The sequence below is a fragment of the Saimiri boliviensis genome, chromosome 7 (assembly GCF_048565385.1).
Source record: "Saimiri boliviensis isolate mSaiBol1 chromosome 7, mSaiBol1.pri, whole genome shotgun sequence".
NCBI classification, from domain to species: domain Eukaryota; kingdom Metazoa; phylum Chordata; class Mammalia; order Primates; family Cebidae; genus Saimiri; species Saimiri boliviensis.
Window position 1 is genome coordinate 53356153 of NC_133455.1, and position 14529 is coordinate 53370681.

General features: G+C 34.0%; 1 protein-coding gene across 3 annotated transcripts in view; it reads right to left on the bottom strand.

Moving 5' to 3' along the window:
• The window catches only part of SYT1 (synaptotagmin 1), a 566577-nt gene that overhangs the window by 451119 nt on the left and 100929 nt on the right, over positions 1 to 14529 (bottom strand). For all 3 annotated transcript variants that reach the window (XM_010338453.3, XM_003927827.3, XM_074402517.1), the window contains exon 2: positions 5874 to 6006. The gene's annotated coding sequence lies outside the window, so the exon portion shown is untranslated. The remainder of the gene's footprint in view (positions 1 to 5873; positions 6007 to 14529) is intronic.

A 14529-nucleotide genomic window follows, 5' to 3' on the forward strand; every position in this document is an offset into this window, starting at 1 on the left:
CGGTTCTAATATCCTGGAATAGTATGAAAAATTTATAAACAGGTTAGTGGCTAAAGCTTTATACTGTCTTTGTGCCAAGTACACATAGTAAATGTAGAATGGTTAAGCTAGAGATCCTGGAGGAGGTTGTTGAGATAATTAGAATAAATTCTTGCCAGATAGTTTATGATCATGGACAACTTACTACATAAAATGCATTCCAATGTGCTGAAATGGGACATTTAGCCACTGGCAAATGTAATTAAGAAAATATCTCATGATAAGAAAAGATGGCTTTGAGGCCTGAGCTGTGAGTTATTTGATTCCAAAATGGCCGCATTGGAGCCACTCTAGTATTACTTACGTCTAGCTATATGTATTAGATTTCTCAGGCAATTCATCTTATGTAATATGCAAATTTATGAATTTCTTTGTCCCTTCCACTTAAGATGATGGAAAATGTTAAAAGAGTTAAAATAAGTGGATTATATTTATTTGAGTGCAATGTTAAAAACCGTAAGAATCAATGAGACTAAAATGAAGAGTAGGATTACTTACTGAAAACAACTTGGAGGAAGAAAATTTAAACAAAAACATGATTAAAGTTATTGAATAAACAAGATTTTAGTGGGTGTTATTATTTGTATATTTGTTCCTTGTTTATGGTCTACCTCTCTACTAGAATGTAATCTCCATGAGGTCAGAGGCCTGGACAAGATGCTTTGAAGAATGACTGATGTTGTAGATGCTTAATAAAATTGTTGAATAAACAAAGGTGTGAACTCAGGCTGCATGATGGGTAAGATTTGTTGGATCAGGGAAGTGTAAGAAACAAAGACAGATTGACTGGAAACTTAAGTATGGGAAATATTATCAAGCAAGTTTATACATAAGTATAACTGATGTTACAGCATCAGTCATACAATTTTGAAGTATCACTTCTAAGGCTTCGGGTGAAAAAACCATTTGGAAAATTCACATAAGGCTGTCGGAATATACCATCATCCTCTTGTTGAGTCCAAGTTTGTACAGTAGCTTTCAGAAGCTGCCAAATAGATTCAGATAACTCAACATAGACATTGCTCATTCCTGCCCTAAGACACTTCTTTGAATGTTGACGACACTCATCCTTTGCTCTTGTATCTTGAAAATGGAACGGAAAGAAGGGGTGCTTTATATTTAAAACTTCCTCTAAACATCTTTCTTCAATAAAAGATGAGCCATTCTTTTTTCCCAGTCTTATTCATCTGTCTCTCCAGCAGAATTTCTAGAGTTAGAAGGAATTTTGGAAACTTACATGATGATCTTCTATACTTCAAACTAACTAGTAATGGAGATTTAGACTTTTATTTTACTGAAAATTACAGTTGATGCAGAATTATGGGCCATTTTTCCAGGATGCCTTTCTGACTTCTTGCTTCTTATACATAGATTAGCCTAGTAGTAAGATACATCGGCTCAAAAAGTGCTCTGTATTGCAGGTCTTCATTTTGAATGTATTAGTTTTTCTTCACTTTGAATAGAGAATTGTTATCATGAGCAAATAGTTCTCTTTGTCTTTCCATCTCTAACAATTGTTTTTAAGGTTAAGTGGAAGTGTTGGGGGCTCTACTGAGCACTGCTAAGACCTCCTTAAAATCTGAAGAATAGAGGAATAAGACAGGTACTTCCTTTTTTGGTCTTCTTCTCGGGGTTATCCACACTGCTAGCCCTCCATTCTGTTCCCTTCAACTATCCAAATTTAAGAAACAAAAAATAAAGAGAAATGGTAAAATACAAAACACTAAAATTCAAATACAACAAAATATTCTTTGTGTCTTAAAGTCTGGGCTAAAAGTAACAAAATTTGGAAAGTGCTGACTGCATAGTAGGTATTCAATAAATATTTCGTAAATTAAATGAACAACTGTGCTGACAAAGGCAGCAAATTGGTAAATGTGGCTCACTTGATGCAGAATTTTTAGAAAGAAACAAAGGGTAGAATTCCGTAGAAAATGGAGCTCACTAAAGGGTTGAGTAAGGAGTTAATCCACTCAGAGAAAAAGCCACTGATAGAAGGCCAGAGGTGCATTAGCTCTCACTGAATTAGCATGCATGCTCACTTTCTCTCTTTAACCATTCCTCTACACAGCTGCTTTCTAAATGGGTGTGTTATTTACTCTTTTTTTTTTTTTTGAGACGGAGTTTCGCACTTGTTACCCAGGCTGGAGTGCAATGGCGCAATCTCGGCTCACTGCAACCTCTGCCTCCTGGGTTCAGGCAATTCTCCTGCCTTAGCCTCCTGAGTAGCTGAGATTATGGGCACCCACCACCATGCCCAGATAATTTTTTGCATTTTTAGCAGAGATGGGGTTTCACCATGTTGACCAGAATGGTCTCAATCTCCTGACCTCGTGATCCACCGTTGACCAGGATGGTCTCCATCTCCTGGCCTGTGATCCACCTGCCTCAGCCTCCCAAAGTGCTGGGATTACAGGCATGAGCCACCACGCCCAGCCTGTTATTTACTCATTTTTAAAGAATTGAGGCTGGTCGTGGTGGCTCACGCCTGTAATCTCAGCATTTTGGGAGGCCAAGGCGGTGGATCACCTGAGGTCAGGAGTTTGAGACCAGCCTGGTCAATATGGAGAAACCTCGTCTCTACAAAAAACACAAAATTAGCTGGGCGTGGTGGCACATCCCTGTAATCCCAGCTACTTGGGAGGCTGAGGCAGGAGAATCACTTAAACCTGGGAGGTGGGGGTTACAGTAAGCCAGGATCGTGCCATTGCACTCCAGCTTGGGCAACAAAAGTGAAACCGTCTCAAACAAACAACAAAAAAGAATTGAATCCACCTGTTCTTCTGGATTATAAACATACCATTTACAAGCAAATTTTCTATTTAATAGCTAATTCGATGCTGCTGGCCACCCATACTTGAGATCCTTTTGCTTTTGATTCTCTAAATCTACCTGGCATCTCTCCCTTCCATCTCATTTTCCCTTGTTCAGGGGAATAATACTGCTCTGCTAGAACCCCACTTTCTCTGTGTTTTAGAAAAATATCCTACCATCTCTTTTAATTTCTCATTTATTTATAAGCAAATTTACTTTCCTTTAGCATTGATATTCAAAGTAAATGTATAATTTAATATTTTTGATCTAATTGGCTTAATTTTGAGGATCATATAGTATTGTTTTAAATGATTCTTCACTTCCATTCTCTAGTTTTATAAATAATATAATTTTACTATATATAATTTTTTGGATTTCATAATATTGAATCTGGGCATGAAACATCATGTATAGCATTCTTTCTATTTGAAAATAAGTTTTGAGTCCCAAATATTTAACTTCTAAATAAAACTTTTGAAACACAACCCAACTACAGTAGTGCCTGTCCATAATCTAAATACAACCTTAAAACTAGCTCAAAACAAAAGACTTTTTGATTTATAAAATGATTCTTATGGACATGGAAAGAATTTAAATTATTCCAGTATTTTCAGGACATATTTAGTTTACAAAGTAAGTTAACCTACAAACCAAAGATTTTGACCATTTTCCCTTTTTAGACTTTATCTCCATGGAGTTGGCTATGCAGGAAGCAAAAATTAATTTTATGGGTCAAACATTCTCTGCAGTCTTTCTACTAGAACTAATGTTGATATTTGCTGCCTTTCAGTGCCTGAGGTAATCATGACATTCTGTCTTTTCATGGTTCAGAAGACAGTTCTTTGTCCCCTAACTCTCATTTGGGTATATACTTACTTTAGAGTTTGGTATATTAAATTGGGAAACAATGTCTTACTTGTTGCACTGAGAAAATTATCTTACTAACATTAGATAACATGGAAATATTCAAATCTAAGCTCAAAGAATTCAATTTAGTTGTATTAATAAAGCATCTTTTGAAAGTAAGACACCCAGGTAGTTGATCACAATGGACACCATAACAAAAACATAGGTTGAAATTCTTTAAAAAGTGGTGTTTATTAGATACATAAGATATTAAAAGACTTGTTATTATAAAGCTTTGTAAAACTAAAGATTCAAATATGAAAATAATAATGAATTATGCAAACTGTGAATTTAATATCTTTAACCATTATAAATATCAATCATTGTTAGGCAACTTGGAAAAGCTTTTAAATAAGAGACATACATATCCTTAATATCCTTAATTAACACTAAATTTTAAAATTTTAATTTAAAATGTTTAAGACTTATATTAAAGAGGAAATAAACATCCTAGAATCCTTAGTGCAGCCCCAAGAAATGAAAACATGTAGAAAAAAGTTAAAATCCAAATTTAACTTGATTTTCATGTTTTTATTTTTGATATCAGTTATATGTCTGTAGTTTTACAATGCTCTTCTATCAGTTGTTTCCTTGCTCTCATTTCGTAAAGCAGTGGTTCTTAAACTTTGGAGTACATTATAATCACCTAATAGCATATTTTAAATTCTGGTCCTAGGGCCTACTCCCAAAGATTCTGACTTAAGTTTGGCATGGAACCCAGGCACATATTTTTGTAGGTTGGCTTTAGATCACATTTTGAGATGCTTCTCAAAATAGTTGTAGGACAGAAGATGAAAATGTTCCTAAAAGACATCAAAGTAGAAGAGAACAAGTGGAAATATTTTAAGATCTGTATGGTAAGAATCATACTGCAAGGACATTAGGCACCTGCCCTTCATTGTAAAATGATTGAAATATCCAATGTAAATTAGTAATGTGGCAGTTATTTCCTAGAAAACTTCAGTACTATCAATACTGGGTATATGCATTTCCAGAATTACTTGTAAAGAAATGATAATTTGAAAAAAAAGTTTCAACAATAATACTGAAATTATTTATTCCTAAAAGGTGAAGAACATTATGATTCAGTATGGCATGTCTATAGATATATTTATTTAATAAGCAGGTTAATTTTACAGACATATATGATTGGTATATTTCTATGTATTTTTGCATTGGTGACTCACTGTAGCAAACTTCCTCAGGGAAAAGAAAAAGTTTAAGATAGAGTAGTAAAACAGTCTTAAGGACAGAGCTTCACACTGCAGTGTTATTTCTCCTGTATACAATGGAAGCAATGTGAAAGACTATTCTTTAGAAATCCAAACTTCAGTAGCACGGGACTCAAAGTAAAGATCGTGAGATAATCTAATCACATCACATTTACTTCATAGAATTGTGTTTATGTCTAATAAACGTGTCTTAGAAATGACTTATACCAAAGGAGTAATTTGATTGGTTAATGAAGAGTCTAAGAATGATAATTGAATTTGATGGAATTCATTAGTTAAGACATTCAACGGATACTTTACAACCCCAATTATGTACTCTTAGGTATGTAATAGTCACAGTGTGATATATGTACTTCACTGCTGAATTAGGCATGTATGAAAGAATGAGACACAGCATGGTGCAAAGAAACATTGGTCTGAGACAAATTCTGCTCTCTCCTCTAGCCCCTCCCCCAATACTCTTGCTAAAATATCATCCGTGCATCAGGCCACAAAAGCACAGAGGCAGCTGCCATGGCATATTCTTTTAGAATGCAAGGCTGCTCAAGATCATCTACAGATAATGAACCATGACAACTTTGGATTTGATGTAGTACAAAATGACAGTGGGAGAAAGCAAACATGTTATACAAGGAGCCAGTGCCCTACCAACGAAACTAGCATTTCAAAAACATTAATACTAGTGATAATTTCAGAAGATGTGACAAACACTAATTTCCCCTTAATGTTACAAAAATTTTGAAAGAGATACATTTTTTCAATCTTCTAATCTTCGGCACAAATACTACCCCCTCCGCTCTGTCACCACATATCAAAAGATATGGATGGATAAAGGAGGTCGATAATCAACAAAATGCATCAAAATTTGTTTTTTCCAAATACCTTAATCAGGCAGTTCCAGTGCGATTTCCAGGAATGAAGCAGTAGACAAATGAGCAGTCTTCTAATCTGAGTCCAGGCGTTTGTTCAAGCTCTTGCTAGTTCTTGCTAGCTCTTCCTAGTTTTCCTGTTTTCCCTTGAGAGAGAGAGAATAATAGTAAGAATCTGTGAAAATGCTGGCCTGCAACTCTGCACATGCCTTTACTATTGACTGGGTATAGACTTCTGCTTATGCAGCCCATTCATTATTCACATCCTGGTCTAGCTTCCTCAGTTCCTGGTGTGATGGGTGCTCCAGGCTAAGAACCAATAGGTATGAATCATGCTGACATTTTAAAAAAATCCAAAAGACTAAACATTTCAAAAGAGCAACTTTTTCATATTATTCTGACATCTCCTGTTCAATGGCATTGGTCTATAGAGAGGAAATAGCACAGGCGGCACCCAGTGGAATTACCAACAGCAGGGAATTATCTAAGCAATTCACACTTTGTTTTGCTAACAAGACTCCATGTTAGGATACTGGAGTGCTATCCTTCTCTGGCAATGTTCTCCTACCTTTTCAGAATTATTGAAAAGCTAACTGATTCTATTTTGATTTGTGAATCTCTTTGTGAGCAACAGCAGCTGCAGCAGTGCTAATATAAAGGAAAGACATTGCTATTTACCTAGGAAGAGCTTTGAAATACTGCACATACAGAAGCATCTGAGTGGTAGGGAAGCTCTATCAAATACTTTAATATTTCCCTTCTTTCCTCACTTTCTTTGCTCTTTCAGTCTCCCTTCCTCTCTCCTTTCTTTTACATTCTTTTCTCTTCTTTTTTTCCCTGTTCCTTTAAAAAAAAATCTTTCTATTCTCTTTAATGCACTCCCTATTGCATTTATCTACTTTTTTGTTACAAAACTGCAAAAACTTTTGCCCCATATTTCTACTACCTTATATTTAATGGTTGAAAGTCATAATTTTAGAATATGGAATCTCAAAAAAAACCTGAGTAATAAAGTAGTATAATTCTTTCACAAATGTAAAAACACAGGTAGACAGACTTCACGTTATCAGCTGAATCCTGTAGATCAATGAAGAATTGAGGCTTTGCATAGCAGAACATACATTAAAATCATATTGTATGCTACTAGTTTATAAAATTTGTCATTTGTTAACTGAAATAAATAAATTAAAAAAAGAATTTAGGTTTTGTCAATTCCAGTGACTCCGATACAAATCACATCATTCTGCTGTCTTCACAGTTTATTTTTCAACTCTCCAGAGGAAGCTGACATGGCAACACTCTGTTATTTGAAGATTTGCGTTTCTGTACTACAAGATAAATGAATACATAATCCCCTACAGCTTTCATTGTATTCTGAATAGAATTTTATATTTCCTCTGCAGTTATTAAACTGTTCTCTTTGCCAACCAGTGGATTGGAATCATTCTTGCATAAATCCATATAGAAGAACCTGGGAATTTACAGGGTTTGGGAAAACTTAAGGCCTTAGTTTAAAGGAATAGATGCTTCACAAGAGAGTTCTATTCCCTGAGTGGGTCCTGAGCTATAATTTGCCTGGCTGATAGAGACAAGGGAGAGTTAGATTCAGCTCAGGCTGCTTCTAATACTTCTTTACTATCTGTGATTTATTTAATAAATATTAATCGACTATCTATTTTAAGCTTTTTTTTTTTCTTTCTGGCCAGGTCTTGGGGATAAAAAAAAGAAAAGATAGGTTCTTGCCTCTGAAAAAATTGGGGTGACATATATGGAAATAAAATAAAATATTTTTATAAATTTGTGTCATGGTGGAAATTTGGGATATGTTAGTCATTCTAAAAATATTCTTCTCATCCTCAAAAATAAATCTAATTTCTCAGTCTGAAAGACATTGAAAACATCACCAACCCTGTGTGTGCCATGTGTGTATGTTCTTTGGAATACTTAGCATGAGGCGACTGAATAATAATTCCCTGAGCTATTGCTATCTGGGATTATTTGATGGTTTACACATTTGTGGTTTTTCATAAATGAATTTTTTTCAACAATGATTCCAAGCATAAAGTGGCTTCTCCTCAACTATCTGAAAGTGTTTTAAACCTTTCTCCCATGGCTACAAATCCCAGAAAGTATCTTATTCCTCAGAGGGAATGGCCATCAGAATCAGATTCTACATGTTAGAGAAAATACATGAGTTAGTAAGACATACCCATCCTAGAAGCCAAATAGCAAAGATTAAAAACCATCTGTCATTGGGACTAGGAGCTTACAAGTGAGCAGTGGACTTCCAGCAGAGTCTGGGGCAAGAGCCCCATGGGTTTGGAGGTGGGTTGGGATTAGGGAGGTGGGGGTGGGCCCAAGGTGGGAACAATATGTATATGAAGACCTAAGGCAGGAAGACGCTTTATATGTTTGACAGACTTTAAAAAACAAAACGTTATTACGGCTCAAATATAGTGAGTTTAGAGAAACACAGAGGATGATGAAGCTGGAGGCAGGCATGGGTGAGTTTGTGCTGAGAGGTCTAAGTAAGGGGGATCATGAGAAGCCTCTGGAGGATCTAATTCTTCTAGCTGCTCTTTGAAGAATGGATTGAGATGGAGGCAGGAATGAAGAGGGGTAGGAGATGACATTAATCATGATTTAAAAAAATTCTTGAACCTATACTCAGGAGTAATTATTACATTAGTTTAAAAAAATAATTTTTGGATGACCTGATATTTAGTAGATTGATCTGTTTTCTTAATGTGTAAGTAATGCTATATTTTTCTTCATAATACTTATCATTATCTAACCTAGCTATGTACCAAATAATGAAATTTCAGTCAACGATGAATTGCATTTAAGATGATGGTCCCATAAGCTTGTAATACCATATTTTTACTATACTGTGTTTCAATAACAAACATTGTGTTAAAATTGCCTACAGTATTCAGTGCAGTACCATGCTATACTGGTTTGGAGCTTAGGAGCAAGAGGCCATTCCATCTAGACAACATGTATAGTTAGCATGTATCATCTAGGTTTGTGTAAGTACACTCTATGATGTTCGTTCAATGACAAAATACTGAATGGTGCATTTCTCACAACATATCCCTGTCGTTAAGTAAGGAATGACTACATGTATTTTTTTTGTCTGTTTGTCTCTTCCTCTCGCTACTATAGTAACTTTGAAAATCTGCAAGAGTTAATTTTTTTTTCAGTTTGGTTTATGATGCATGTGTAGGACCTAGAATATCACTTGGCATAGAACAGTAGTAGCTTAGTAAATACATCTTGAATGAGTTAACAAATGTATTATTTTAAAAGCTGTCTCCAAGATGTTAGGAATTATTTACTGCTAATATTCTTGTAAATTTGCTTTTATGTAAGGTCAACTTGTGTAGTAAGGTGTAGCATATTATATTAATAAAATGTGTCCCTGGTTATTTGTCATTAAAAACATTCTTTAGGTTGATTCCACATATTGGCTATTGTGATTAACGCTGCAATATGTAGGGAAATGGAGATACCTCTTCATCATACTGTTTTCATTTCCTTTGGATATATACTCAGTAATGGGATTGCTGGATCATAAGGTAGTTTTATTTTTAATTTTTGAGAAGTCTCCATAGAATGGTGGTTATCAGGGCCTCAGGTGGTTGGGGAGATGTTGGTCAAATAATGCAAAATTTCAGTTAGAAAGAATAAGTTCAGGAGATCTACTGTACAACATGGTAACTGTAGTTAATAATATAAGGTAGTCATAAAAATGCTAAGAGTGGATGTAAAGTGTTCTTACCACAAAAATAGTAATTATCTGAGGTAACGCTAGTCATTTCACAATACATATAGACTTCAAAACATCATGTTGTATGTGTAAATGCATATAATTTTACCTGTGAATTAAAAAAATACATTTAAAATAAACAGTTGTTAGAGTTGCAGCTTATTAAAAAGGTATAAATAAAATCTGATTGGACAAAACAAATGGTTAAAAAAATAGAAGATAAAGAGGTGAATGGGAAAGCAAAATACATTAGTTTTCACTTATTTCTCTGAGACTTCAAGTTCAATTATTGTAGAGTAAGAGCCAATTATTTTCAGCGTATTCTCTTGATGGTTATATAAAATTCGGACTCTTAGTTATTATCAATTAAGAGATAGCTGCAGATAGTGGACTGTCTGGCACCCTTTATTTGGCAGAGACATTGGGGATATAACTTACTCCAAATGTATGTATTTTACATTTTCTAATATCAATATGATATTTTTGTGGCATATACATAAGTTCATAAAAACTAAAGATGCAAGAAAAATCTAATGAGATAGAAATGTTAAGAGTTTTTACAGAGTGAAATGTTTCTTAATTTATCAATTATTTTACCCTAATTAGCATATGTGCCATAAATTTCACTGGATTAAATATAAATTGGTTTAATATACTAACTTAAATAACTTAGAGAAATGTGCTTCATGTATATATATATATGTATATATACATATATACATATATATATATATTTTTTTTTTTTGCTAAGAAAACCTGCCAAGTTATTTGCTTATGGCACCCTTAATTTGACTTACGTGTGTTCATTTTTTCCCATAGTATAATTTTTAAAAGGCTAATTTGAATATTACTTTAATATGGAAAATTAACTTTATCATAGTCAATGTAGGTTAAAAGATTCAGTGAACCTTGGCAAAGAAAGTAGAAATGATTAGTTTACGATGCACTACCTCAGGTTTTTGACCTTATGTATAAGCAAATCACAGATGATATACCAGCTAATTACCTGAGACATGAATATTTAAGGAATAATTACAGTGAAATATTCTTTGTGGTGAGATATCCTACATGATATTTACATAAGAAGAATCTTGGTTTCAAAGGGCAAAGGCAGCAAATGGAGGAGAAAATAGAAGAGCAAGGCTTTACCTACACCACTCAATTGTTTATTGTTAGTTTAAGAAATAATTAGGAACTAAATAATTACAAATTGTTTTAGAAACAGAATGTAAACACACTTTAGGATTATGTATGTCTTCACTTAATTACTCATTAATGGGAACTTTAATTCCTAGAAGTCCACAAACCTCTTGAAATATTTTATAAAAATATATGTGTGTATGCATTTTCACCAGACTCTTAAAATAGGTCAATGATTCCTTTCCTCAAAATAAGTGTTCAGAAATGGAATTTACTTGCCTAAAGTTTATTAGTAGCATAGTTGAAGTAGCATTCATATCTATGGATTCTCAGTCTAGTCAGTGAAAAGTACGCTTTTCATTGTAGACTACATATTGCCTCTGCTATAATATATAGTTCAAGTCAAGCCATCGTAGAACTTTACTTGCCTCTAGAATCACAAAGTTAAAATAGCATACGATACTTAGAAAAACAAGTTTTTGCTTTATTATTAAAATTAGAATTTGTTTGATTTTTGTATCAAAAATGTTGGGAAAAAATGTTTACCATATTATTCGATGTGAAATGAAAGGCACAAGAAACTTTATATAATTTTTCTTTCTGAATTGTTCAGAAAAGTGAATTTGAAAAGCTTAGCTCTCTTGTCTGATTTAATCCCTGGAACAATGCAGCTACATTCACTTTTTCATTATTTCAAAATCTCAACAACGACTATGCTGTGAATTTTAACAACCTGTTTTTGTTCAACTGATTGACTTTGCTTTCTCTAGTCCTTTGTTAGTGAGGACAGATGAATGTATTTCTTTTATCTTTTGTAAATTTATGTTTCAAATTTGATTTTAAATTATTTGAAAGAGTTTAGGATTCCTTTATAAGATAAATTTGGTTAGAAAGGGATCTAGTCTGGAGATTTGTTAAAAATAGTCATCATGAGAGATAATTTTTAAGGCACATGATCTATTTAACAGTGAAGAGTGGTATATTGGATATTGGTTACTAGATAGCTAATAACACCAATACTGGAAACAGTTTTGACCACTGTAGGAACTTAGGTAAACTCTGGTCTCAAGTGCAGGAAAAAATCTCTGGGAGAATAAATTTGGGAAAAGCAAAAAAGCATGAAAAAACTCTCTCACCCTCTCTATAGACACACACACACACACATTTTAGGAAACTAAAGTCAGAGTAATTGTCAGTCATAACCCTCCATTTAACAATAATTTTTGGATTGAATAAGCCAGGAAATTAGAAGTTTACTCTGCACAGGATTCAGTTGCTCCAAGCGCAGCAGACTTTCTGACATGTGTAACTGTACAGGGTAACTAACAAGAGCAATACTTTGTAGGCAATTTCAGATTTCTAGAGAAAGGAGACTTGAGAACTGTGGGGAACATTCCCGTGCGAGACCCCCAAAAGGCGTGAGTCTCACTATGCGGTGAGTTTGATCCCAAACACAGTTTCCTACTGGAGGCAGTCGAGCTATCCGGAAAAAGGAACTTAAAGATGGATGATCAGTTTCTAATATCAACCACAATATTGTTCGGGCCTAAAACTATGCAGTGCTGCTAGACCGAGTGACCCCCTGCCAGCAACCGGTTCCTGCTTTTAACCATAAGGGATGGCTTTGATTTCTGACTCAGAGACTCCTGAATGGGGAAGTTGAGATAAGTTGAGTCAGGAGTAGACAAAGGAGAATCGGGTTAAAAGATATTCTGATGAGCAAAACTAGAAAACCTTTTCACATCTCAGTTCTAAAACAAGATCAAACCAGAGATACCTGCAGCCAGGAGGAATAATGTTTGGATGTAAACAAGCTTTGTGATTACAGGAAATTCTGTTACTTTTTACAACCACTGATTGTGTATCTGACTTCTCTATTGTATAGGCCATGTAAGGTATACATTTGCATTTCCTCTTGCAACCATTGTGTATCTGATTTCTCTATTGTATAGACCATGTAAGGTATACATTTGCATTTCCTCTTGCTATGAAGTAAATCAGAGCAGAAGAAAGTGTATTTATTCCTGGCCTTTGAAAAATAAAATTTGCTGTTTAGGCACGGCCTATCAGCCCTTCAGATCCCCGCTCAAGTGCACTCTCTCTTCCAGGTATTGGGACCCTCTTGCAGGTCGAGAGAACCCCGGCAGACGTGCCTACCCGTCCCGGATGGTCCCCGACAGAGAACCAGAAGAGCATTGACATGTTTTTAAATTTTTTAGTTTCTTCTTTCAAAAGATGTCTTTTAATAAATTTTTCCACGAAGCATAATTTGTTAATATTTATGCTATTTAATAGAGTTAAACTTTTAAATAGTTTGAAACAATATATTATTACATATAATTATCATTTTACTATAAAGTCCATTTAAGAAATAATGAATGGAATCACGTGAAAAAGGCTGAGGTGGGTGGATTGCCTGAAGTCTGGACTTCAAAACCAGCCTGGCCAACATGGTGAAACCCTGTCTCTACTAAATATACAAAATTAGCTAGGCGTGGTGGCAAATGCCTGTAATTCCAACTACCTGGGAGGCTGAGGCAGGAGAATTGCTTGAACCTGGGCGGTGGAGGTTGCAGTGAGCCAAGACTGCACCATTGCACTCTAGCCTGATCAACAAGAGTGAGACTCCATTTCAAAAAAAAAGAAAAAAGAAAAAAGAAAAGAAAAGAATCTTTTGAGCTATAGTTACAGTATTTTAAAAACTGTCAATTAAAAGCATATTAATTGATTTATTAGAAAGCTATTAGTTCTTGGTTGTCATTGAGTTCTTTTTAAAGATAGTTTTGCATTCAAATCTAGGCTCTAGCACCTCCTAGCTACAATTCTTCGTATATACATAATATAGATTATATAATATATATAATTATAATTATATAATATATAATATATGTAATATATATCATTAAATATATTATATAATACTTATATATAATATATAATATATTTTATATATATTATTAAATATATATAATATGTAATATATTATATATATTATTAGATATATATAATATGTATATATTATATATATTATTAGATATATAATATGTGTATATTATATATATTATATATATTATTAAATATATATAATATGTGTATATTATATATATTATATATATAATTTATAATATATATAAAATCTTTAGTAATCTAGGCTTCCCATTTATCCACTAAAGTCATCACAAAAGTCCTGGTTGTCAAATCCCATACCTCATTCTCAGTTTTGAACTTCTCAACATTGTTAATATTGTTGAGCTTCTTTTCACTCTTTGTTTCAAAATTTTGGTTCTGTGTCAATGCACACACATTTTGTTTTTTCTAGTTTTGTGTTTTACTTCAGTGTATTTTTTTGCTTACTCTTCCTTTATCATATTTGTGTTTAATTTCCCCTGAGTTTTTATCCTCAGCACTTTTCTATTTCTATAATCTTCTATGTACTCCAATTACTGCTATGCTGTATATCTTTGGTGCTGGTCTCTTTACTGTACTGTAGACTCAATTTCCCACTGATGGCTATCTGCTCACAGATGGCTTGCTGGTATATTAAACCCACAAACCTCAAATGAAATGTCGTATACTTCTCCCACAGCTTTCTAATTTTGTGTTCCCTAGCTCAGTATCTGATAAGAAAACTTGAATTCATCTTTGACACCTCCTAATTTCCACTCTCACATCTGATTGTCACATACTATTGATTCTTCCACTGAAATGCCCCTGGTATTCCTTTTCCTTCTATTCTATCAGTCCACTGACTAATTCAGGC